Source organism: Canis lupus, chromosome 16, assembly GCF_048164855.1.
Source record: "Canis lupus baileyi chromosome 16, mCanLup2.hap1, whole genome shotgun sequence".
Classification (NCBI taxonomy): domain Eukaryota; kingdom Metazoa; phylum Chordata; class Mammalia; order Carnivora; family Canidae; genus Canis; species Canis lupus.
In genome coordinates this window covers 20,780,834-20,804,124 of record NC_132853.1, presented here as the reverse complement: position 1 = coordinate 20,804,124, position 23,291 = coordinate 20,780,834, and the positions used below count along the sequence as shown (strand labels likewise).

At 38.8% G+C, this 23,291-nt stretch overlaps 1 protein-coding gene and 1 long non-coding RNA gene across 4 annotated transcripts in view; one reads left to right on the top strand and one right to left on the bottom strand.

Annotated features, from left to right (window-relative positions):
- The window catches only part of MYO1D (myosin ID), a 326,596-nt gene that overhangs the window by 156,488 nt on the left and 146,817 nt on the right, over positions 1 to 23,291 (top strand). The window lies entirely within an intron of this gene.
- On the bottom strand, positions 4,749 to 16,541 carry LOC140607447 (uncharacterized). The gene is made up of 3 exons (XR_012009456.1): positions 16,366 to 16,541; positions 10,720 to 10,829; positions 4,749 to 5,051 (listed from the first exon to the last, which is right to left on the bottom strand). It is a non-coding gene; the product is annotated as an uncharacterized lncRNA (long non-coding RNA).

Sequence of the window (23,291 nt, the reverse complement as noted above, 5' to 3'; positions counted from 1 at the left end):
CATCTGCCTTCAGCTAAGGGCATCATCCTGTGTCTGGGGATTGAGTCTCACATTGGGCTCCCTGAAAGGAGCCTGCTCCTCCCTCTGCCTATGTCTCTGATTCTCTCTGTCTCTCATAATAAATAAAATATCTTTTAAAAAATAAAAAAATAAAATTTTTTCCAATTTAAATGTTTATTATTTATTTTTCTTAGTTGAGAGATAATTGTACACAATGTTACATTGGTTTTGGGGGTACAGGGTATTGATTTGACAAGTCTATATGCTGTGCTGTCCTCCCCACAAGTGTAGATACCATCTCTCACTGTAGAGCACTAGCACAATATTATTGAGTATATTCCTTATGCTGTACCTTTTATCCTTGCAATTTAGTCATTCCATACGTAGAAACATGTGTCTCTCACTCTTCTTCACCCATTCTGCCCATCTCCCTATCTCTCTCCCCTTTGGCAACCATCAGATTCATGGTTCTGTTTCTGTTTTGTTTGTTTTTTTTAAGATTCCAAATATAGATGAAATCATGCAATATTTGTCTTTCTCCAGCTTATTTCAGGTACCATAATATCCTCTAGGTCCATATATGTTGGCACAAACAGCAAGAGCTCATCCTTTTTTATGGCTGAGTAATATTCCAGTGTATATGCATTCCACATCCTCTTTATATATTCCTCTATTGATGGACACTTGGGTTACTTCCATATCTTGACTATTGTAAATAATGCTGCTATAAACATAGGCTTGCATGTATCTTTTCAAATTAGTGTTTTCATTTCCTTTGGGTAAATACCTGGTAGTGGAATTATTGGATCATATGGTATTTTTATTTTTAATTTTTTGAGGAGCCTCCATACTGTTTTCCACCGAGGCTGCTCCAGTTTGCATTCCCACCAGCAGTGCACAGGGATTTTCTTTTCTCCACATCCTCATCAACACTTATTATTTCTTGTCTTTTGATTCTGGCCATTCTGACAGGTGCAAGGCGATACCTCATTGTGATTTTGATTTGCATTTCCCCAATGATAAGTGATGTTGAGCATCTCTTCATGAATCTGTTGACTATTTAAAAATATTTTAAAAATCATTACTAGGCAATTCATGTTTTATTTCATTTTTTAGTTTGTTAGTAACTTTTAGTTTTACTGCATTATGATCATGGAATGTTAGGTGTACAAACTCTAGTTTTTGGAACTTATTAAATTTGGGGGGCCTAGTAGACAGTCCATCAATGGGGGGGGTGTATAACTTGAAAGAAGGTATATTTCTCTCTCTTTTTGGACATTTTTATTATGAAACATTGCAAATACTTGCAAATGTAGAAAGAAGAGTTCCTCTGTTCCCTTATCTCAGCTTCAACAACTATGCTCTGCTTCAGTACTGCCTAGTACTCACCTCATGCTTTTATGGATGTTGATTTGGTTTGGGTTCGTGTTTTTTCAAGGGAGATCCCAGCTCTACTATCGTTTTACCCTTACATACCATTATAATCTCTATGGATAAGGACCTTGGCATGTCACTCTCATACCACTTAAAATTAATAATAGTTCCTTAACATCACCTGATATCTAGTTTGTGTTTATTGTTCCCCATTGACCTAGAAATGTCTTTTCACAGATTGTTACGGGTAGGAGCCCTGAAGCTGAGGCATCTTTGAGAATGGAATACATTAGTCTTTAACATATTGTGATTTTCAGTGACATTTCATCCTTAAAAATGATATGTTTTAAAGGCAGCTCAAGTATCATAAGGACTGTCCTGGTCGGTCCTAACTAACTATATTATTATTTGTATATTCGTGTACTTACTTGCTAAATTTGCACTTTATATTTTTATAGGTGGGGTTATATTATAGTATATTATAATATTACATATTATGGTTGGGTAATATAGAAAGATCTTATGAAAGATTAAAAGTAATTCATTAAAACATAAGCATAGAGTAAAAAAAGTAATTTCTAAAACTGAGAATACTATCATAGCTATTAATTATAAATAGTCTCAAAGGTTAGCATAGACCTGAGTATAATAATTTTGTAAACCAGCCAAAAGAAAGTGTGAATAGAATCATTATCTGAAAATTAGATCCTATTGGCTTAGTTTTTCATTTGCCCCTATTCCCTGATGTGTCATTTTTTGTGAAACATTGTCACGGAGCAGCATGAAGCCATGGGGGCTTTCACATCATTTTCAAACAAAGCTTATTGGCTTCTTTGTAAAAGCAGTCAAGTGTTTTCTTTCTCAGACTAAAATCAAAATAATAATCTCTCATAGAAAATTGATTACTTTTGCCCTTAAAGTTTTGTGGCAAAAAAAAAAAAAGTTTTGGGATCCCTGAGTGGCGCAGCAGTTTAGCGCCTGCCTTTGGCCCAGGGCGCGATCCTGGAGACCCGGGATCGAATCCCACGTCGGGCTCCCGGTGCATGGAGCCTGCTTCTCCCTCTGCCTGTGTCTCTGCCTCTCTCTCTCTCTCTCTCTCTATGACTATCATAAATAAATTAAAAAAAAAAAAGTTTTGTGGCATTTTTTTTTTTTGAGAGAGAGTAAGCGTGAGTTGGGGGGTGGGCAGAGAAAGGAGGAGAAGCAGACTCCCTCCTGAGCAAGGAGCCTGACATGGGGATCATAACCTGAGCCAAAGGCATTTGTTTAACCGTCTGAGCCACCCAGACACCCCTTGCCTTTAAAGTTTAAAAAAAAAAAAAGAAAAAGAAAAAGAAAGAAAAGTAAAGTAAAAGGATCTGCTAATGCAGTAGCTAATCTTTGCTAAGGGACAGGCAGTGTTTGGGGCACTTGCTACATATATTAAATGGATCTTTACAAGAATCCTGTGAATGAGTTTCTAGTATTTTCATTTAATAGGAAAGGGAACTAAAGCCACTGAGTGCCTGAGTATCTCCCTGGAGGTTACATGGATGGTGAATGCCAGAGCTGGGACCTGCCGCTCATAGGCCAGCCGTCTGCACACACTCTTAACCACTGTTCTCTTTCACCACAGTGGCATTTTCTAGAGTATCCTCCTTGTAGGAAAAACAGGTACGACTTCCACTGTTGAAGAAAAGTTTATAAAAATGATGGTGGCATCATGGTCAGAGAGGAAGAAGAATATGATTTGGCAAAATTCCTTTATTAAAGGACATTGGTAGACATAGAGTGATGTCTGAGTCATTTACTACTAAGTATGTGAACTAATACACATTTTGACTACAATTGGAAAGAAACACATGTTGAAAGGATGAATCAGCTCTTGACATAAGTATGTACAGTAATGAAAAAAGTAATCAGTGACTCTGTTTTCCTGAGAATACAGGCTCTAGGAGAAGAAATTTTTATTTGTTTTCGTAAAGGTGACTTTTGACCTCTGAGTAGGTTGGGAAACGTGTTAGGATGACTATAGATAAAGCATCAGCTTACTTACAGGAAGGAGGGGAGGATATTGTGGCTTCCAGAATCAATTATTCATTGCTTCATTCATGGGGAATATTTCTGGTCAAAATATGCCACTTGACCTTGACTAAACTGTTGAAAGGACTAAAGAAAAAAATATGCCTTTGATCGAATGGTGGTCATTGACTATATGTCTGTTCAGTATACTGCAAGAAGCAGGTAGCACGTGTCTTTCCCAACACTGTGAGATGTTGCTGTGTGGGAGAAGGGTGCTCATATGCATTTTTAACGAAGTTATAAATTGAGTTTGTTCATTCATTACTAAATAGGGATATAAAAATGAACAGTGTTCTACGGAGGAGAAGCTGACAACCTAGTGAGAAGGGAGATGTGCTCACACTCCAACCAGGGGAATGGTGTAATTGAGACACTCTGGGGTGTGGAATCATTGCCAGGTGGGCTCAGAGGGGAGACCCTAAACTACCTAGGCCGAGAACAGAAGGCTTTCAGGAAGAAGAGGTACTAAAAAAGTTTGAGAACCACTCTGTTAGATTTACATTTTACTGGAAAATCATACATGGCTGCAGTGCAACCTGCAATGGCAGGATTAAATTTAGATTTAGCTTGAATTTTATACCAGGTATATAAATATTTACTACCCTTTCTCTTGTTTACCTAACAAGATGTAAAGAGCTAGCTCAGGGCTTGTCTTCTCAAAGCACCAGGATCAACAAGCTCCCATTCTGTCATGGTTCCTCATTAATAACCTCTGTTCGAGGCTGACAGCCTCTGATTTGATTATACATTTTTTGTCATGGCTTGTGATACTCTGCTACCACAGTGCACTATGCAAAGTCTTCTGCAACATGATTTCTTTCAGTCAGCATGTTTTCTCAAATTTTTCTGGGTCCATAATGATAGCTCTAGTTTATTTACTTTTACTTCTTTACACCATTTCATTATTAAAGAGTCATTAATTTTCCTAATAATACTTAGTTTTTCAATTTTTTGTCATTCTAATTAATGCTACACTGAATATTTTTGTACGTTTCCTTTTTACAAGTGACTGAGTCTCTGTGGGACAGCTACTCTCAAATTTTGAGGGACCCCCCACCCCCAAAAGCTCACCTTAGAAAATTTAAAAATATACCAGCTCACACTCCATTTGCTGGTAGTGATGTCATCACATGTAATCTAGCCTCTGGAAAACTCCACTGTAGATTAATGAGAGCATGAAAATTAACAAAGGTAAATAACCTGCTGGTTTTATTATGGAATTAGTTTTTCTCTTGAAACTCCCTTGAAAGGGTCTTGGCAATGTTCAAGTTTCCCCAGGCTATATCCTAAGAACTGATTCTCTTGGGAACATACCACACACTGCAAATGCTAGGTTTTAGTCAACACATTTTCAGAGTTTACTTAAAACTGTCCAGTTGCTTTCCAAAATAACTGTCCCCACTTAAACTTATCCTGAAATGTGTAGTAGTTTTTATTGTTCCCTATCCTTATCAACAATTTGCATTCTCAGAATTTTTCATTTTGACCAATCTAATATTGACACTTGAGTCAGTCCTTTACTCTCTTGCAAGCTCAGATGCACATAGGGATCTTCCTGGCAGCAGGCATGTCAGGTTGTCTCTTCTGCCACATTCTTCCTATAGTCAGAAGTCCCACTGAAAAGTTTAAGAGAGAGAATTGATGTGGTCAGTTTTTGAGTTCTAGATAGGTCCATGTTAAAGGGAGATTAGAAGTCAAGAATGGAAGGACGCCTGGGTGGCTCAGTCCATTAAGCGTCCAACTCTTGATCTCAGCTCAGGTCTTGATCTCAAGGTTGTGAGTTCAAGCCCAGCATTGGCCTCCACACTGGGAGTGGAGTCTTAAAAAAAAAAAAAAAAAAAAAGCCAACACTAGAGCTAGGATGGCCAGTAAGAACCTGTTGCTATAATCTAGGGGAAAGCAAATGGGGCCCTCAATCAAAGCAATGGTAATTGAGATGGAGAGAAATTTGAGAAATATTTAGAAGTTAAAATTAGCAAACCAAAGGGACATCTGACTGGCTCAGTCAGTAAAACATATGATTCTTAATCTCAGGGTCATGAGTTCAAGCCCCACCTTGAACACAGAGCTTACTTACAAAAAAAAAAAAAAACCAGCAGACCATGATAGTTGTTGGAATGGGAGACTGATAAAAGCCAAGAATCAGTGATTCCCAGGTTTCCAACTTAGGTTCCTGCATAGCTGGTATCACTAATCACTAACAAAGAGATGGAGGGTACAGGAACATATGTGGAGGAAAGTAATAGTTTGAGCCATGATATGTTTAAGGTGTCTAGGAGATTTTCAAGTCAGAATTATACATATGAGTTAAGAAGCAAGAGAAGTAGCAAATTTCAAGTGAGAAGGAATGATGAGTATCAAACATAGAAATGTCCAGCAAAACAAGGGTTGAGAAGCGCCTCCTTAATGTCGCTATTAGGAGATCATTGGTTTATTAATAACCATCATGGTAAAGTTGACCCAGATGAAAGCAGAAGAAACACAAACCAAGTACCAGAATCCTCAGGTAAGAAAGTATATTGAATATTTATTGGTAGCTGATAAGATGGGTATAGGAAAAGAGGTATGTTCATAATGAAGAAACCAGGGAGTGTTTATCATGTGTAAGACATTTCATAAATGAGTACTGAACACTGAAGTCTTACCTCGTGTATGTTACTAAGCAGCACTGTCACAGTAACATTACTGTGTATAAGTCATTTATTTTACTCTTGTGAAGAAAATTTATGTTGGTTTATAATATAAGTCAATAACTGATGCCGCTTAGTATTTACATAGAGGCAAATGCAAAGGCCTCTTAGAACAATAAAAATGCTTCAGAAATTTAGCAGAACAAGAGAGCATTCTTTTCCCTTCCTCCCTCTCCCTCCCTCCTTCCCTCTCCCCTTCCCTCCCCCTTTCCTTTCCCTTTCCCTTCCTCCCTCTTTCTGTACCACCTTCCTTTTAGCTTCCCTTTTCTCTCCCCCCACCTAACTGATGAATAAAAAAGATAAAAAGCATATTTGGAAAATAATGGTGACATGTCAAAAATAATTTGTTTCTTATTTATCTCCTCTCAGATACTGCCAGTAAGAAACCCTTGCCACCCCTTCCCCAGCCTGCTCCCCCATAAGTTGGAAGCAGATGATTTGCTCTCCTGAAAGAGCAGCAAATCCGTTGCCCGGGTGATATCTCATTACTAAGGCAACCAATTTGGTGCATCAGTGTGAATCCCAATTTTAAAATGTAATTATGCCAAGATATGTACATATGCTTGAGACTTGCTTAAAAGGAATCTGTTCCCCTTTGGAAGGAAAACATTTCCTATGTTAGGTGAAAGAAAGGGTGAAATGTTGCTTTTATTCTTTGCTAGCTTAAATACACCTTTCAACTGAGCTCCCCTGCTATGCTTAGTAAAAGAGCTTGCATTGGTTTTCTTCTCACTTTTTTTTTAACTTGAGATGTTCCCTTTCCAAGACACTTCTCTCTTGAGACCTGTCACTCATAACCCAGCAGCTGTTGTCTCCATGACAACACTTTCTGGCCCCTATAGGTGGTGGTAGAAAAAAAAAAAAAAGGAAGGGGAAAAAAACCCTTGGCTCCATTTTTCATTGCACTTTTTCTTTTTTAATTGCTGGAAGCTCAAGAGATTGATTCTTTGTAAGGAATTAATTAGTGAAGGGGAAGTTAACTGTGAATAGATGTTTACATTAAATTACAAAACTTCTGAACAATTCAGTGAGGATTGCTGCCCCAGACCCAAATGAAAGATCTTACAGATAGGATGTGTTCAACCCAGAGAAAAACTGTATCACCCAGGTAGCCAGAGACTTGCACAGCCAAGCCAAACAAAACCATTAAATCATGGCTGAGCAATTAATTTTTCTTCCTCCTCAACAAAAATTGTTTAGAAATAAAACCTATTTAAGTGCTGGAAGTATTTACTTTAATTTCTAACCTTATTAAATAATGAAATCCCTGCAGCTCACGCAGTTTCTTGTTCACTGCTGCTGCCAGGAATCTCCCAGCTCAGATTTGAGTTGGGGGTTTCAAGTGTGACTGTGTCCCTTCCCACCCACACCCCTGCCCCGTTGCCTTGCTGTCCTTTTATCCTTACTTGGGTGACTCCATTGTCTGTGTAATTTTTACTGTAAACACCCCCCGATTCTTTTGGAAATAATTGGGTAACAAATATTAGAGACAGCAATGAAAATATTTTATTGTAATGGGCATTTACTGCTTAGTGACAGCATTGATATTCTTCTCCCCCCAAGACAATTTTTAAAACTGACTTTTAAATACTTTTCTAAATTACATAATTTTGCTACATACTTCATTAAGCTGAGATACTTAATGGATGATAAAATATATCTTATATAGCAAGTTAAGTATATAATGAAATACATGTGGGTTAAGTGTGAGGGCTGCAGAGTCAAGGTTTATTTTACTCCTTTCCTTACTAGCGCAAAGGTATATAACTGCTACCAAGAAATCCAAGTGTATCAGTAATTATTCATATTCTTTATCATGGCACATTTTAACACAGCCCTCTTGGACAATTAAGTTTTGCTAACCAAAAAACAGTTTATGAAATATTCAACATGTTCTGGGAAATGTGTCATTACTTATTGTCTATATTTAGAACATTAATTTTTCTCATTATGGGGAAACTTTAAACTCTATTTTTTAAAAATTTCAGCAGGTGCAGTATTTATATTCTGCATTTATTAATTTATATATTATAGACAAAAGGCCCTTCCAAAAAATTTAAATACATACACCATTAAGAAATTGAGCTGAAAATAGGGGTGATCAGTTCCCTGAAAAAAAAAAAAAAGAAGAAGAAGAAGAAGAAGAAAGAAAGAAAGAAAAATGGCCATCATTGTTTAACCTGTCATCTGATTCAAGATTTTTTTAAAAAATCATACTCATTGTTGCTAAGGATATGTGTACTATTGGCAGAAGAGTAAATTGGTGATAACTTTCTGGAGGGTAGTTTAGCGATGTGTTTCCAAAAAGTATTTAAAATCAGTTTGCTTCTAGTCTAGCAGTTACACTTCTAGAAATTTTGACTAGGGAAATTCTCTTTTTTAAAAAATATTTTTATTTTATTTATTTTATTTATTTATTTTTATTTTTTTTATTTTTATTTTATTTATTTTAGAGAGCGTGCTCGGGGGTGGGGGCAGAGGGAGAGAGAGAAGGAAAGAAGCAGACTGCGCTGAGCGTGGAGCCTCAAGACCCTGAGATCATGACCTGAACCAAAATCCAGAGTCGGACACTTCACTGAACCACCTGGGTGCCCCTTAACTAAGGAGATTCTTAAGAATTTATGTAAAAACTTAGTTGGAAGAATTTTCAACATGTCTTATGAAAGTGGAAAATAATGGGAAAAAAGGTCAGGAAATTAGTTATATGATTGATGGTACGTCCATGCAATAGAAAACTAAGCAGCCATAACAATGAAAATGTAAAAAAATTAATAACATCAAAAGTGTTTACAATAAATGTTAAGGGAAAATAGATGTCTCAGAAGACGCTCAGTATGATTCCTGTTTAGCCACATTGTTAATTCTAGAAATATCAACACCCCCCCCCCCAACCATACACACACCCATTATATACTCTGAGGAGGAACTAATGAGGCATTCCATTTTGGGGCTTTATTCATTACTAAGGAAAATTTAGGGCCATTTATATTCAGTGGTTTTTGTCAGAAAAAATGTTGCCAAACATCGCTATCTGTTCAGACTCAGCACTACAATGAGAGTCTGTATTTTGAAGAAAATTTAATTTCAGACTAAGATCTTTAGTTGTCAGCTGTCCTGAGTTGGTTTTATTGTATTTGTGCAGATACAAACACTCACAGAAACCAAGTACTCAGAAAATATGTTGGTTCGGAGAACCAAAGACCCAAAGATTTGTAATTCAAGCCCAGGTTATAAAATACTTTATTCACAAGTTTGCTGTACTTTAAATGAACTATAAATAGAAACAGCATACAGCTATAATCACATTGATTTCTACTCCAAATTTTAATTAACAGTTTTTATTTTAAAGTAATACAAGTTAATTGCGAAAGGTAGAAAATTATTTAAAAAGAAGGACTTCTGTGTGATCTTCCAGGCATCTCTCCTTGACCCTCGTCTGTACAACGTATCTGTTTTAGTGATGTTCTTCTGTTCAAAAACCCTTCCATCACCTACAGAATCAAGATCAGACTCTATTCTAGAGTCTAGCTCCAACCACCTCCACCTTCCATGATACTACACCACTGCACAACTCCCATGCTGTCTTCGCGGACCTCCCCAACAGACCTTACTTTCCTCCTGTCTGCTTTCACATGTACTGTGGGCCGTGCCTTCAGTGCCCTTCTCCACTCCATCCTCATTAAAGCCCTCTTGGCTCTACCAGTCTAAATAAAGTCGTCTTCACTTCTTGCTCCAGAACCCATTTGTCACTTGGCCACGGCTCTGAGGCAATCACAGCAACGGGAGGCAGGAACTGGGGGCCTGCTGTTAGTTGTAGGTTTGTGGAAGCTTTAAGTCATCTCTTCCTTTTTCTGTACAGCAGTAGGGTTGGAGATGGGCACATCTATCACAGTCAGGTATGAAGTGTATTATGAGTAATTTGCTACTAATAATAAGTTATTGAAGATAATTATTTTATGAATAGGAGCTGATTCGAGGTTATTTCTATAAGATTTATACTTGCTTCTGTGAGTGAGTGAGAAAATCACATGAGGGATTGTACAACCCCCGGGGTATGTGTTGCACATGTGAACATCCTGCCTAAGATATACCATGGCAAGCCAGGGCAGAGAACTTCTCAGCTAGATGATTTATAAGAAAGCTCAAAAATTCCCATTGAATACTGTAATTTTGATAGGCTGTAGATCATCTGTTAATTTTGCGCGTTTGTCTTATCTCCTCGAGTAGATTGTCCTTTGTCCTTACATTTGTTCAAATTTTACCCAGGGCCCCCAACATAATGTCCTGTACACCGTAGCACTGGGTGGTGTTTGTCACTAGCATAATTACATTATCATCACTCAATTCTAGGTGCTTCAGGATTTATAAAGTTTCCTAGTAGTTAGGTTCTATATGAAAACAGAGATATTTATTAATACCTAAGATCTAGTCATGTGCACTTAAATGAGATAACTGCATAATACCGAGCAGAGTAATTAATTAGTAGTCATAAGAGGTACTCCTGACCGGGAAAGACTACTTTACATTTTAACTCTGCTGCCAGAGCTGAAGAATATCGCTTCTGTGTAATTCCTAGGCTCCACTATTGCCTCACCAGCAGATACTTGTTGGCTTCAGTCAACCATAAGGCACTCAGGTTCCATCCCCAGCTTCAGCACTTACAGGAGGATGCTCTTGGGCCTTTCTGAGCTTCAGTCTCATCATCTACAAAAGGAAAATAACATGGTACCCACATTAGAGTGTGCTTATGAGTACTGAATTAATATATTCAGCATACTTTCAACAGTGCCTAGCACATCATAGATACTATGTGTTCACTATTCTTATTAACATGGATGTTATTAATACTAATGTTAGTAGTAGTATTGGTTTGGGTATGTATCAATTAACTATTACCACACACCACTGTATTAACATCCTAGCACTGCTATAAAAAATTATCACAGACTCTTGGTGGCTTAAAAACACATTTATTCTCTTACAGTTCCAGAAGCCAGAAATCTGAGATTAGTATCACTGGGTCCAAATCAAGGTGTTGCCACGGCTGTGCCCTCTCTGGTGGTCATGGGGGACAATATTCTATTATTTGCCTCTTCCAGCACCTGATAGCTGCCAGCATTCCATGGCTTGTGGCTCCAACCTCTGCATCCACTATCACAATACCTCCTCCTCTTCTATCTTTAGCTCTCCTACTGACTTCTTATAAAGATATATGTGATCACATTTAGGATCCAATAGATAATCTAGGAAATCTATGTATTTCGAGATCCTTAATCAAATCATTGAAGTTCTTTTTTTTGCCATATGAGGTGATATTTACAGGTTCCAGGATTTAGGAGGTAGAAATCTTTTCAGGGTCCATTTTTCAGCCTGCCACATCATCCTAAAACTCAGTGAATGTAGGAGTCAGAATTTGTTTCTTCCTCATGCATTTGGGGCTTGGCTGGCCATTCTTGGCTTATCCCATTTCAGGCTGTGGGTTTAGTGTAGATTGGCTCCAACTGTCACTCATTTTTCTGAAGTTGGTAGATCTCTGAGGCCTGTTCTTCTCATGGCAATGGCCTGACCACAAAGCTGACCACACAAGGACATTTCAAGCTGTTCAGGTCACAGGGATTTATATCCCATTAACCAAAGCATGCGATATCAATGGGATGACCCATGTATGTCAAGGGGGAAGGAATCAATATTTGCTGTAATAACAACCTAGCACGCTGTTCTTTGTAGGTGACAGTAATTTACAACTAATTAGTAATATACTTATTTGGGGAGAGAGAATAAAATCCAGGATTAAAAGCAAAGTTATTTAGTAATAAGACCGTTTTCTATAGTTCTTTGATAGTTAAGGAGCTATATTTGTTGTGGCCTTACTCTGGTCAAATAAATACATTCCTGTATATGATGATCCTAAAGAACTTGTCCTTAGGGATTTTTTATTTAGGTGGTAAACTCCTAGACATGGAAACCCTAAGACTCTGCTGGAGTCTCTTTGCTATAGTGTAGTGATTCAGTAGGTTCCATGGAGATAATGAAAATGAAGCAAAGATTTTCTGCCCCTTTGGAAGAATAGAATATTTGCTGGATAGCCTCTCAAAAAGAAGTGAACTAGAGCATACCCATCAGCTACTGAGTTAAAGCCAAAGCTATAGTAATTATAGTATCTTCTCACGTCATCTTTGTCCAGTGGGCTTGAATCTTCTAAGTAATCCAACCATGAGTTGGTTCTTTATGCATTAATTGGAATCTGATATTTGTTAATTTGAAAACCAGTATATGATATTTGCATATTTGAATTTAATAGAATTTCCAAGTCTAGGGTTTTTTTTTTTTTTTTTTTTTTTGGTCTTTCCTCTCATTCCAGTAATAAAGGAATCATTATTCTCACAGGTCTAGTGAGAAAAGAAATAATACAAGATAGAGTTTATGGACTCTTAGTCTTGCTGACCTCGAGAGAGAATAAGGATGTACCGCATCATATTTTCCTTAGTCACTTGATAAAATGCAATAACACTGAGGTGTTGACTTCTGTCAGAAAGAGAAAAATAAGACAAAGGGGGAATTTTTCATGAAAAATCTTGTAACTGGAATGAACAGGGAAATAGGAACTTAATTTAGAACACCCGCATTTTCATAGCTATAACGGAGCCAACTGATTGAAGATATAGATCTTATATTTTCAGTGAAATTCTTTTAATGTGAAAAGAATATGGAATATTCACTGAGAACCATACTTTTCCATGCATTGGGTTACTCACTGGCAAATTGGCAAGTTTCTTAGGTTGATGCTTATTCACACTAGACTGCTAGACTGCTCTAGAACCATTGCTTCGCCCAACAGGGATTTTGAAATTCCACATGGACTCAAGAACTGCCCAGCAACTGCTGTGTATCTCTTCCTTGAACATTTCATAATTTGCCTGGCACGTCTTCACAGTTATGCACCAGAATAAGCTCTTTCCTTTAAGTGAGCCTGTTTAACCCTAAGGTAACTAAGCTTTTCTTGGATATAAAACACCTCTGGGGCCTTTATGACAAAGAAGCAAGTCTTTTTTTAAACTTACAAAAAAAGATATTTAGTTTATTCGCCAGATTGCTAGGTACTCACTAGAAAAGCTGCGATGAATATAATAGAAATAGTCCATGTCCTCACAGAGCATACATTCTAATTGAAGAAGAGTAGCTTAAAAAAAAAAAAAAGGTAAGTCAGCAAATAATTACTGATTGGGTACAGCTGTGAAGGAAAGGGAGGCAGTAATGCAGAGTGCAAGAGAAACACGTTTCCAATAGGCTGGTCAGAGAAGACCTTGCTGTAGCTGTGACATAAAGCTGAGAGCAGGGATCCCTGGTGGCGCAGCGGTTTGGTGCCTGCCTTTGGCCCAGGGCGCGATCCTGGAGACCCGGGATCGAATCCCACATCGGGCTCCCAGTGCATGGAGCCTGCTTCTCCCTCTGCCTGTGTCTCTGCCTCTCTCTCTCTCTCTCTCTCTCTGTGACTATCATAAATAAATAAATAAATAAATAAATAAATAAATAAATAAATAAATAAATAAATAAATAGCTGAGAGCAAACGGTTGAGAAGAATGTGCTCCTAGGAAGAGTGTGGGGAGGGAAGGTTCAAGCAGAGGGAGATACATATGTAGGGAGGCTGCAGCAAGAGAAGGCTTAAACATCTGGAGAGCACTTGAAACAGCATCCCTATGGTACCTGTGCTGCTCTCACTTTTTGTCGCTGGCACACATCCATTTCTTCAATGTTTAGTGCAGCAGGTTTTATGTCTGTGCAAGTTTTCAGCCTGAATTTAGGTTTGGGTTCTCTGGAAGGATGCCTACAGGGCAACTATAGAAGAGTCCATGAAATATTGATCACAAGCCCCTGGAGATGAATGGGATGGGGAGGAGGAGGAGGTAGATTTTGACGATCCTAAAATATTTCCAAGGTTCACATACAGAAAGAGCCATTAGGCAGTCTCAATGCTGGTGCTCATCTGAAAAGCAGCCTGATTTGTTCTCTGCATTCAAGATATGTGTGCTCTGACTTTGCATGAAACTACTGATTTCTCATCCTTGATCCAGTATATACCTTTTTCACTACACTTGATGCCTTTTGCTGTTAAGTAATATGTGTGTGCACGCGCGTGTGTGTGCGCGCCTGATTACTTCTCATTGACTTTTTATACCACTGTTCCAGAGGAAACATCGTCATACAGATTTCCAGTATTAACTATTCTTAGTACCTGCCCAGGTAGGAACTAACTTAGTTTCAATCCACTCCTACCAATTTGATCCCAATAAAACATTTCTCCTGTGTCATCCTTGGCTGTAGCTGGTAATTCATTTGTATTGCAAAGAATCCAAAGCTTCAGTGAACATTCCACACATCTTTAATTGTGGATAATCTACTGGAATAGACACAACGTCCTGACATTCGTGAAGTGACTGTGAGATAAAGTCTCTCTTCCACTTGTGATTGAGTCCCCTCCCCTACCCCCCCCCCCCCAAAGAGCTTACACTTTAACAAAACAAAATCATTTTATGGACATATACTTGATTTTGAAGTAGAGAAGGCCTTTCTAAGTACCCTAGCAGCATAAAGACAGCAATTGATAAGGATCCCTACATAAACATGCAAAACTGCTGTTTCTAAAAAAAAAAAAAAAAAAAAAAAAAGCAAAGAAAAAGACCACATTGTTTCACAATGTGTTCCATTGTATAAAAGAGAAAGAAAGAGGGAGAGGAAAATAAAACAGAAGAAAGTGCAGTTCAAACCGGCAGGTAATGTGTCACAGGGATTTAAGGACAAGCCTCTTCTCTGCCTTCTCTTGGCATATCTTCCATCTCAGTGTGGCTCCCCCTTGTGGCTGCAGAATGACCACTAACAATCTCAGCCACCACACTCTTCTCTGTGATCAAGGGGAGTCACTCTCAAGAGTCCTTGAATGTTTTCTCAGAAAAGTGAGAAATTTCCTTCCTCAGAACCACATGCCAAAATTCTTCTCATGTTTTATTGGCCTGAACCAATAACCGTGGCCAGGAGATGATAAAAAGTAAAATGCTAAGAAATCTTTGGAAATGTAATAAAAGGTTGACTTATTTCACATATAAAAAGCCCTTACAAATTGTTATGTAAAATCATAAATACATGATGAGTAAAAAAGGAATGAAGAGATATTTCACAAAAAAATTCAAATAGCTGGTGAATTTGTAAAAAGTTCAATAGTCATAAAGTACTTTCATCATAGCAACAACATATTATCTATTTTCTTGATTCTTTTTAACTATTCACATGGTAGAGTTTGGAAATGGGAACTTTAATGTGTGGCAGCTGAAAACAACAGCAATTCTGCTTTTAGAACTTTGTCATAAATCATTTATGTGAGTGAATTTAGGTACCAACTTCTGGATAGCAGTATACCATGAAGAGTATCAGAAGATCACTGGCATGTTGGGATGAAAAACACCAATGACAAAAGGACGATCCTTTTAATTATAAATAGCTCATTTAAGTCAATGAAAATGAAAATAGAAAATGAATAGAAATGCACAGTTCACAAAAAAGAATTACAAATGACTGATAAAAATATAAACTTATTTTTATAATAGATTCTAGAGAAGTTAGTTGAAAAATTATGTCAACATTCCGATTGACATCCACTTTAAATCTGTTGTGACTTGCTTGGTATATAGCTAAGAAACCTCACTTTTCAAATATTGTATTACAAAACATTTCTTGGGAAAGAAAGAGGAGATTTTAGATTTACAAGTATGAGATTATGTTTCTAGAGGATTTTTAGTAATAAAGACAGTTACAACTATATGTGCAAATGTAAAACCTCAACATCACTGAGCCAATCTAGCATTTTACTTAACTAGATCTTTCTCTAAACAGTAACATTTCTTTCTGTATCACCACAACGTTATTCTAGTTTGAGCTACTTATTAATTTGATCACATGCATTTCCCACTATTATGATAAATCATGAACTCAATGCCATTTTTTTTGTAACTGAGTTATGACCAGTAATGGCCTTAGTTCTTTAATCCTCTTAGGTTCAACTTGTGTAAACCTGAACTGTCAAAAAAGTGTCCTTACTAAGTATACATTTTCTTATCTTGCCATTCCCCTTACACTAACTATAATCTAAGACAGGATAATGAAAAGAGGAAGCATATTTGATGTTTACTCAATGTAATCCAAGGGACCTTGTCCAGAGTATTCCCTTCCCCCAAGAAATGTCCTCACCTGGTATCACTGTCCCAGGATCGTGGTAACTGTTGACATGCTGGGACACGGGGGTACATTGAGCAGCACTGGTCTAACAGATCCCTATTAGCACCATCTTCCGTTGCCTACAACCAAAGCTAGGCTCCTAGCAGAGCTATGAACATTGATTGCATTCCTCGGAGAAGCAGAGATCATAGGTCTGGAAAATCATTGTTCTTTTAAGATACCTATTTTTAATGGATGTCAAGTGTCTAACACAAAGCCTGGCACATGATAGTGAAATAATGTTTTCTCTCCCTTCCCTTAAGAGTAGTCATCAGAGGAAAATCAAAGATTGTGGCTGTTAGTTGCATGTGTACTTTGGATTGGAAAGAACCTTTAAAATAACATCTTTAAATTTTTGCTCATTATCAGAAACTGTTTAATAGAATCCTAGGGCTTGCTTTTTTTAAAAATATTTATTTATTTATTTATTTATTCATTCATTCATTCATTCAGAGAGAGCGAAGAGAGAGAGACAGAGACACAGGCAGAGGGAGAAGCAGGCTCCATGCAGGAAGCCCGACATGGGGCTCGATCCTGGGTCTCCAGGATGACACCCCGGGCTGCAGGCGGCGCTAAACCGCTGCGCCACCAGGACTGCCCCTAGGGCTTGCTTTTTATAAGTTATCTAATGCAACATCCTGCTTTTTAGGTGAAGAACCTGAAGCCTGCAAAATTCGATGGCATAATTCCCCCAATAGTGCAAGGGGAATGCTGGTCTCTCCCTCTAGGGCAGGATTCTTTCTACTCCACCCCGATTGTGCTAGCCAAGGAGCTGTCCCTCTGGGCAGTGCTGGACTTGAAGCAGCCTCACTGTGGCTGCGGATTCCAGCTTTGTTACATGAGTGGATCTTACTTTTTAAGGGATTGTTTTCCAGATATCTCAGAGGCATTTTGGTTTTTCTAGGATATCATGGGTATTCCTCTTTTTCCTCCATATTCCCTACAAACACTACACGTGTAGTAGCAATTTCGGAAATTCTTGTAGAATGAGCCAACGCTCAAAATAATGTTTATGCCAAAGTGGCATATTTTGGGATGGCAAATCTTGACCCCCTTCCAAATGAGTGACTAAACTGCATACAAAGGATTCTGTATTCAAATATGTTTTTTAACTTCTGTTGAACAAAGTTAAAATAGGTTTATTTACATGAAACTTTTCAGAGCTTTTAATATGGTAAATATGCATCATGAATCTCCCAAAAGGAATTGCAATATGCAGCTTTCCCAAACTTAACTGAAATGGAGCCTCTTTTTCAGAGAGCATTTCAAAGGCCTTGTGTCCCCGAATTCGCTTTTGGAACTCAATAGAAAAGAATTTTAGGATGCACCTTTGGCAGATTCTTTCAAATATCAAATGTTATTATTTGAACTTATGCATGATCCAGAGAACCATTCAAAATTGAGATCATTTGCAAGCATCTGAAAGCAAAAGTGTACTGGGTTATTTTTTTTAAGGAGTTCTGCATGTTTCAGATGCTAGACATAAAGGAAGAAAAGTCAGGACATTTGTTATATAAGGTAAAAGCCCAACTTGTACCCCGACCAGGTGGCAAGCCACCTCAGTATTAGACGGAGGTAGACATGGGGGTGGAAAAGGCAGTACATGTTTTCAGACAAAGCTGAAACATCCTTAAGATGCCTCTTTGGGTCTGCTCACATGCCTACATACTTGACCCAAACCCTACAGTTCTATGTCAAAAAGTAGTTTTGAGATAGTCTTGACCTCAGAGATTTTGAAGGTGAGTTACCAATTTTGTACATTCTCTTTCAAGGAAACAAAACTAAACCAAAGAGAGCAGTCTCTTCAGTACAGTGCCACTCAGTGTTTACCTTTGAACAAGGTTAAATCCTGAAAGGCTTATCAGAATTATTTAACCTGTTAGCTGGAGTAATTTTATTTTTAATTATCTTCAAAATAATCCCATTTTGGGTTTTGATCAAGTTAATATTTTAGTTGAAGAGGAATTACCGGGAATATTTTACATCTTTGAGTCTTTCTTTAACCCCTAAAAGAGGCCAAATCTTCACTAATTAATTATAAAATATCCCAAATAGGATGGAACCATCATATTCTACAGTACTTCCCCCTTATGCACAGGGGATGGATCTCACGACCCCCAACAGATGCCTAAAACCACAGATGGTCCTGAACCCTATAGGTACTTGTTTTTTCTCACATGTACATACCTATGATAAAGTTTAACTTATAAAAGGTCAGTAAGAGAGTAACAGCTGTAATTAATAATAGAAAAATTGGGGATCCCTGGGTGGCGCAGCGGTTTGGCGCCTGCCTTTGGCCCAGGGCGCGATCCTGGAGACCCGGGATCGAATCCCACGTCGGGCTCCCGGTGCATGGAGCCTGCTTCTCTCTCTGCCTGTGTCTCTGCCTCTCTCTCTCTCTCTCTGTGACTATCATAAATAAATAAAAAAAAAAAAAAGAAAAATTATGGGGCAGCCTGGGTGGCTCAGTGGTTTAGCGCCACCTTCAGCCCAGGGCATGATCCTGGGGACCCAGGATCAAGTCCCACATCGGGCTCTACGCATGGAGCCTGCTTCTCCCTCTGCCTCTCTCTCTCTCTCTCTCTCTCTCTCTCATGAATAAATAAATTAAATTAAAAAAAATAATAGAAAAATTACAATTTACTATAAAAGTTTTGTGACTATGGACTCTCTCTTTTTCAAAATAACAAATTGTGCTGTACTCACCCCTTTCCTTGCAATGATGTGAGATGGTAAGATGCGCACATGAGGGGAATGATGTGGGCATTGTGACATAATGTTACTTACTTACGACCTTCTGATGAAATCTGGGGAGGATCATCTGCTTTCAGACCATGGTTGACTGTGGGTAACTGAAAACACAGAAAACAAACAATGGGTAAGGAGGGGACTACTGTAATTCAATGAGGGTATGTGGCTAGATTTTATGGATTTTACAGTTCAGAGTTCAGCCTGTTACCTAAATAAATTCTTGTCTACCGCAACTCTTAAAACAACCAGAAACTGTCAGAACTCTGCCAGAGTAGCTATCTGGGGAATTTAAATTTAGAAACAGGAAAGATGCTTCTCCCAGAAGCTGTCCCTCGCCTTAGAGGGCCTGGGAAGCTGAATTGCTGCAGGGTTCTGGTTGTGGAAACCAAGAGAATCTCCATTCAGAGCACCAGGAGCTGTTTGAGCATGAGACAGAAGGGGTCCAACACCCATGATAACTAAAAAACAAAAACAGAAAAAACACAGAGAACTAGAAAAAAAAAGAAGGAAAGCTGACCCGTGTTTCTTTCTGAAACTAAACTGAAGATTCACGTAATTGACCTACTTCTTATTAGAGCATAACCTAGAATCCTACATCTTTTGCAAAATGAATCTTGTACTTTAATGACAGCCAGATGTTGCTTTGAAATGCCTGACCACTGAGGAAGTATGCACCAGAGGAAAACATGGTAGAATTAAGATGGCATTATAAAAACATCTGGTTAAACATGACAGATTGTGTTTATATCCACTCCCTCTCAAAACCCCTAAATGAGCAGTAAGGGATAAAAATGGGAGAAACCCACAAGGACAAATAGAACCATAGGAACAACAACAGCAGACAAGAAGCATCAACAGAATTTTGGAAATTAAGTGGATGTGTGGTTAGTCCCCCAAGCAGGTGGAGAAAGCTGACATCTGAGTGCCTGCAGAGAAGGCAGACAGGCAAGCCAGTTTGCCCGACTGCTGGGCTATAGAAAACTCAGGAGTGGGAAGGACCAGGTCCCTCTGGAGGTAGGAGCGAGGGAGAGAACTGAAGGAGGTTGGTTAACAGTCTGTATAAGGAGCAAAACAAAGGTCTCCTCCCAGACCTCACAAAGGCACTTCACTACCTCAGCCTTGTTCTGGTAGAAGACAAGAAACTTACTCTGAAGAAATACAACCAGAGAAACTCTGGGCTTTGGAGGACACCAAGCACAGTGGTGGAGAGGGGTTAGGCGCCATACTGAAATCTAGGAAAGGAAGTGAAAATCTGGATACTAAAGATAACCCTCAATGCCCCTTTACTCAGAATTTTGCTAGCAAAGAGGGAAAACACTGATGTTCTGGGGTTTTCCACAGATGGGGAACTCACCTAATTACCCTATGAAATGAAGTCCCCCCATTCCTAAAGCACATACACAGAGCTTTCGAGTGGCATTCAGTAATAGATGGCCAAGGATCCCAGAATATTCAAGGAAGGCCTCTAGCACAAAAGGTCAAGACCAAGACAAATGGAAGTAGAGGAGATTTAGAAGGAACATACAACCCAGGGAGAATTGTAAAAAGTAAAATCATTATTCATAACCTCAGAGAGGAAAGATGAGACGTTGCTTCTCTTAAACAAGAGTAATGTGCTCTTAAAAAGAAATATTTGGGGGCACCTGGGTGGCTCGGTCAGTTAAGCATCTGACTTCGACTCAGGTCATGATCTCAGGATCCTGGGATGGAGTCCCACGTCGGGCTACCATTCAGCAAGGAGTCTGTTTCTCCCTCTTCTTCTCCCTCTGCCCCTCCCCTGAGTCATACACTCACTCTCTCTCAAATAAAAATCTTTTAAATAAAGAAAAGAAAAATTTAGAGAACAAGGATGAGTCTTGAAAATGGAAAACACGACAGCCACAATGAAAGACTTAGTATCAGGCTTGAAAGATGAAGGTGAAAACATTCATTCTATTCAGCAGATACTCTGGAGTGGCCACTATGTTCTGAGCATTGTTCTAGTCAGTGGAGTTTCATCAGTGAGTAAAAGAGACAAAGAGCCCTTGGCCTGGTGGAGCTGAAATGCCAGTGGGAGGAGAGGGTAACCAACACAGTAACATGTGAGTTACATGCTGTATTGTAGTGTCAAATGCTAGAGGCAAGAGAAAAGACAGAGCCTGGTAAGGAGAACAGACAGTGCCAGGTAGGGAGACAAGTTGAATTTTAAATGGGATGGTCCGGGCCAGTCTCATTGGGAAGATGACCACTGAGCAGGGACACAGAGAGAAAGTGAAGAAGTTGGCCATGCGATATCTGGAGGGAGATCATTCTAGGAAAAGGGAGTAGGGGAGGGAGGTAACTGCCCCAGAGAACTTGGGCCCATGTAGGTTAGTGCGAGGGGTCTGGGGGTCACTCAGGGAAATGGAGAGTGGTGGCAAAGTTTCAGGAAGAAAAGTGTCATGATCTGATTTTGGCCTTCAAAGGATCACTCTGACTGCTGTGTTAGCAGAATTGACTACAGGGGGTAAAGGTACACAAGAGAGGAATTGGACTGTCTCAACAGCAAGGGTATATACACTATTCTTGAATGGTCTTTCTCTGTACCTTGGCTGGTCCCTCTGAGCTGGCCTCTCTGTTTGCCTCTGTTCTCTCTTCTATCTGAGAAAAGACTTACAGGCCCTCTCTGTCAGTCTGACACCTGCTTTATAGCTTCTGCTTAACTTTCCCTCCCAGATCCCATTGTGTCACCTTCAGCCTTCAACTTCCACTCTCTTGCATCATATCCTAAAACACATAGGTTGGTTCCTCTTTTAAAGTTAATATTGTGTTAACAAGGACCTTTGGCTTCTTTATTTTTGTTGAGCCTCTCTGACATATGCATATAAGTATTAAACATTTGCTGTTGAATATAACATTTAATTTTCTGTTGTCTGACATCCTATCATCAGGCAGATTCCTCTGCAGACACTTTATATGATTCTTGAAAACCCCAACTAAGCCAGTTTAAACAAAGAGGGAAGTGGAAAAATCTGTCTTATACCTTAAATTTCAACCTGCAGATCTTTCGTGGGAAAATCAACAACCCTCCCCTACACAGACTCACCAACTTGTGGGAGCATATCTGTTTAAACCAAATATGCTTAGATTCTAAGGAAAAATACATGAATAATTTTTTGCATGCAGTCATTTTTCTCTGTAATTCTTCAGTGCTACTTTTTGTTAAAGTAAAGCCTAAGGGACTTCTGACAAAGCTGACAATGTAACCGCAGGCTCACAAAAATTCCTTTCCCCCAAATTTGCTGAAATTAACAAAAATGTAAATATGACCGAGAACATGCCACAAAGCCTGAAACGAGAAAAAAAAAATCCCAGCTTCATACTGTAAACTAAGAAGTGTCACCCAGAAAAAGAAAAATTGGACCAAATTGAATGAAGGAGCTAAAAAAATCAATATATTCTTCAAGGAGAAGAATGGAACATGGAGAAGTTACAAGGAGGGAATTCTGAAAAGTCTCATTGCTTTTGATGGAGTTGGCATTAACTATAAATGTATGCCAGAAGGAAGGCCTAGAATACCCCATTCCTCCCCTTCCATTAAGAAGACATTTTCCTTCAGGCAAGAAGAGTCAAAAAGGTTTAGCATGTCTCCTGCCTCTGATATACCAATAAGTGGGCAAGGAGTAGGGGATGCATCTGCAAGGAATAATATTAAAGCCGAACCAAGAAAAAGCTCCACAAGGTATGGAAAAAAGAATATCTGTCCTCAACCAAGCCCAAAGAATACAAGGCACCCCAGACTCAGTGAAGCAAACTTCTGGTGCATTTCTTTACTATTAAGAAGGGAGCATGGTGGTAGCTACCTAAGGCCCCAGCTTAGTTGGTTAAGTGTCTGACCCATGATTTCAGCTCAGGTTATGATCTCAGGGTCATGAGATCAAGCCCCACATCAGGCTCTGTGCTCAGCACAGGGTCTGCTTGAGAGTCTCTCTCTCTCTCTCTGCCCCTTCCCTATTCCCTATCAAATAGATAAATAAGTCTTTTTAAAAAAAGAGTCCAGGACACATGGACACGTGACTGAGAAAAAAAAAATCTGCCTATTCAGAGGCACCTGGGTGGCTCAGTCAGTTAAGCATCCAACTCTTGATTTTGGCTCAGGTCATGATTTCAGGGTCATGACATCAAACCCC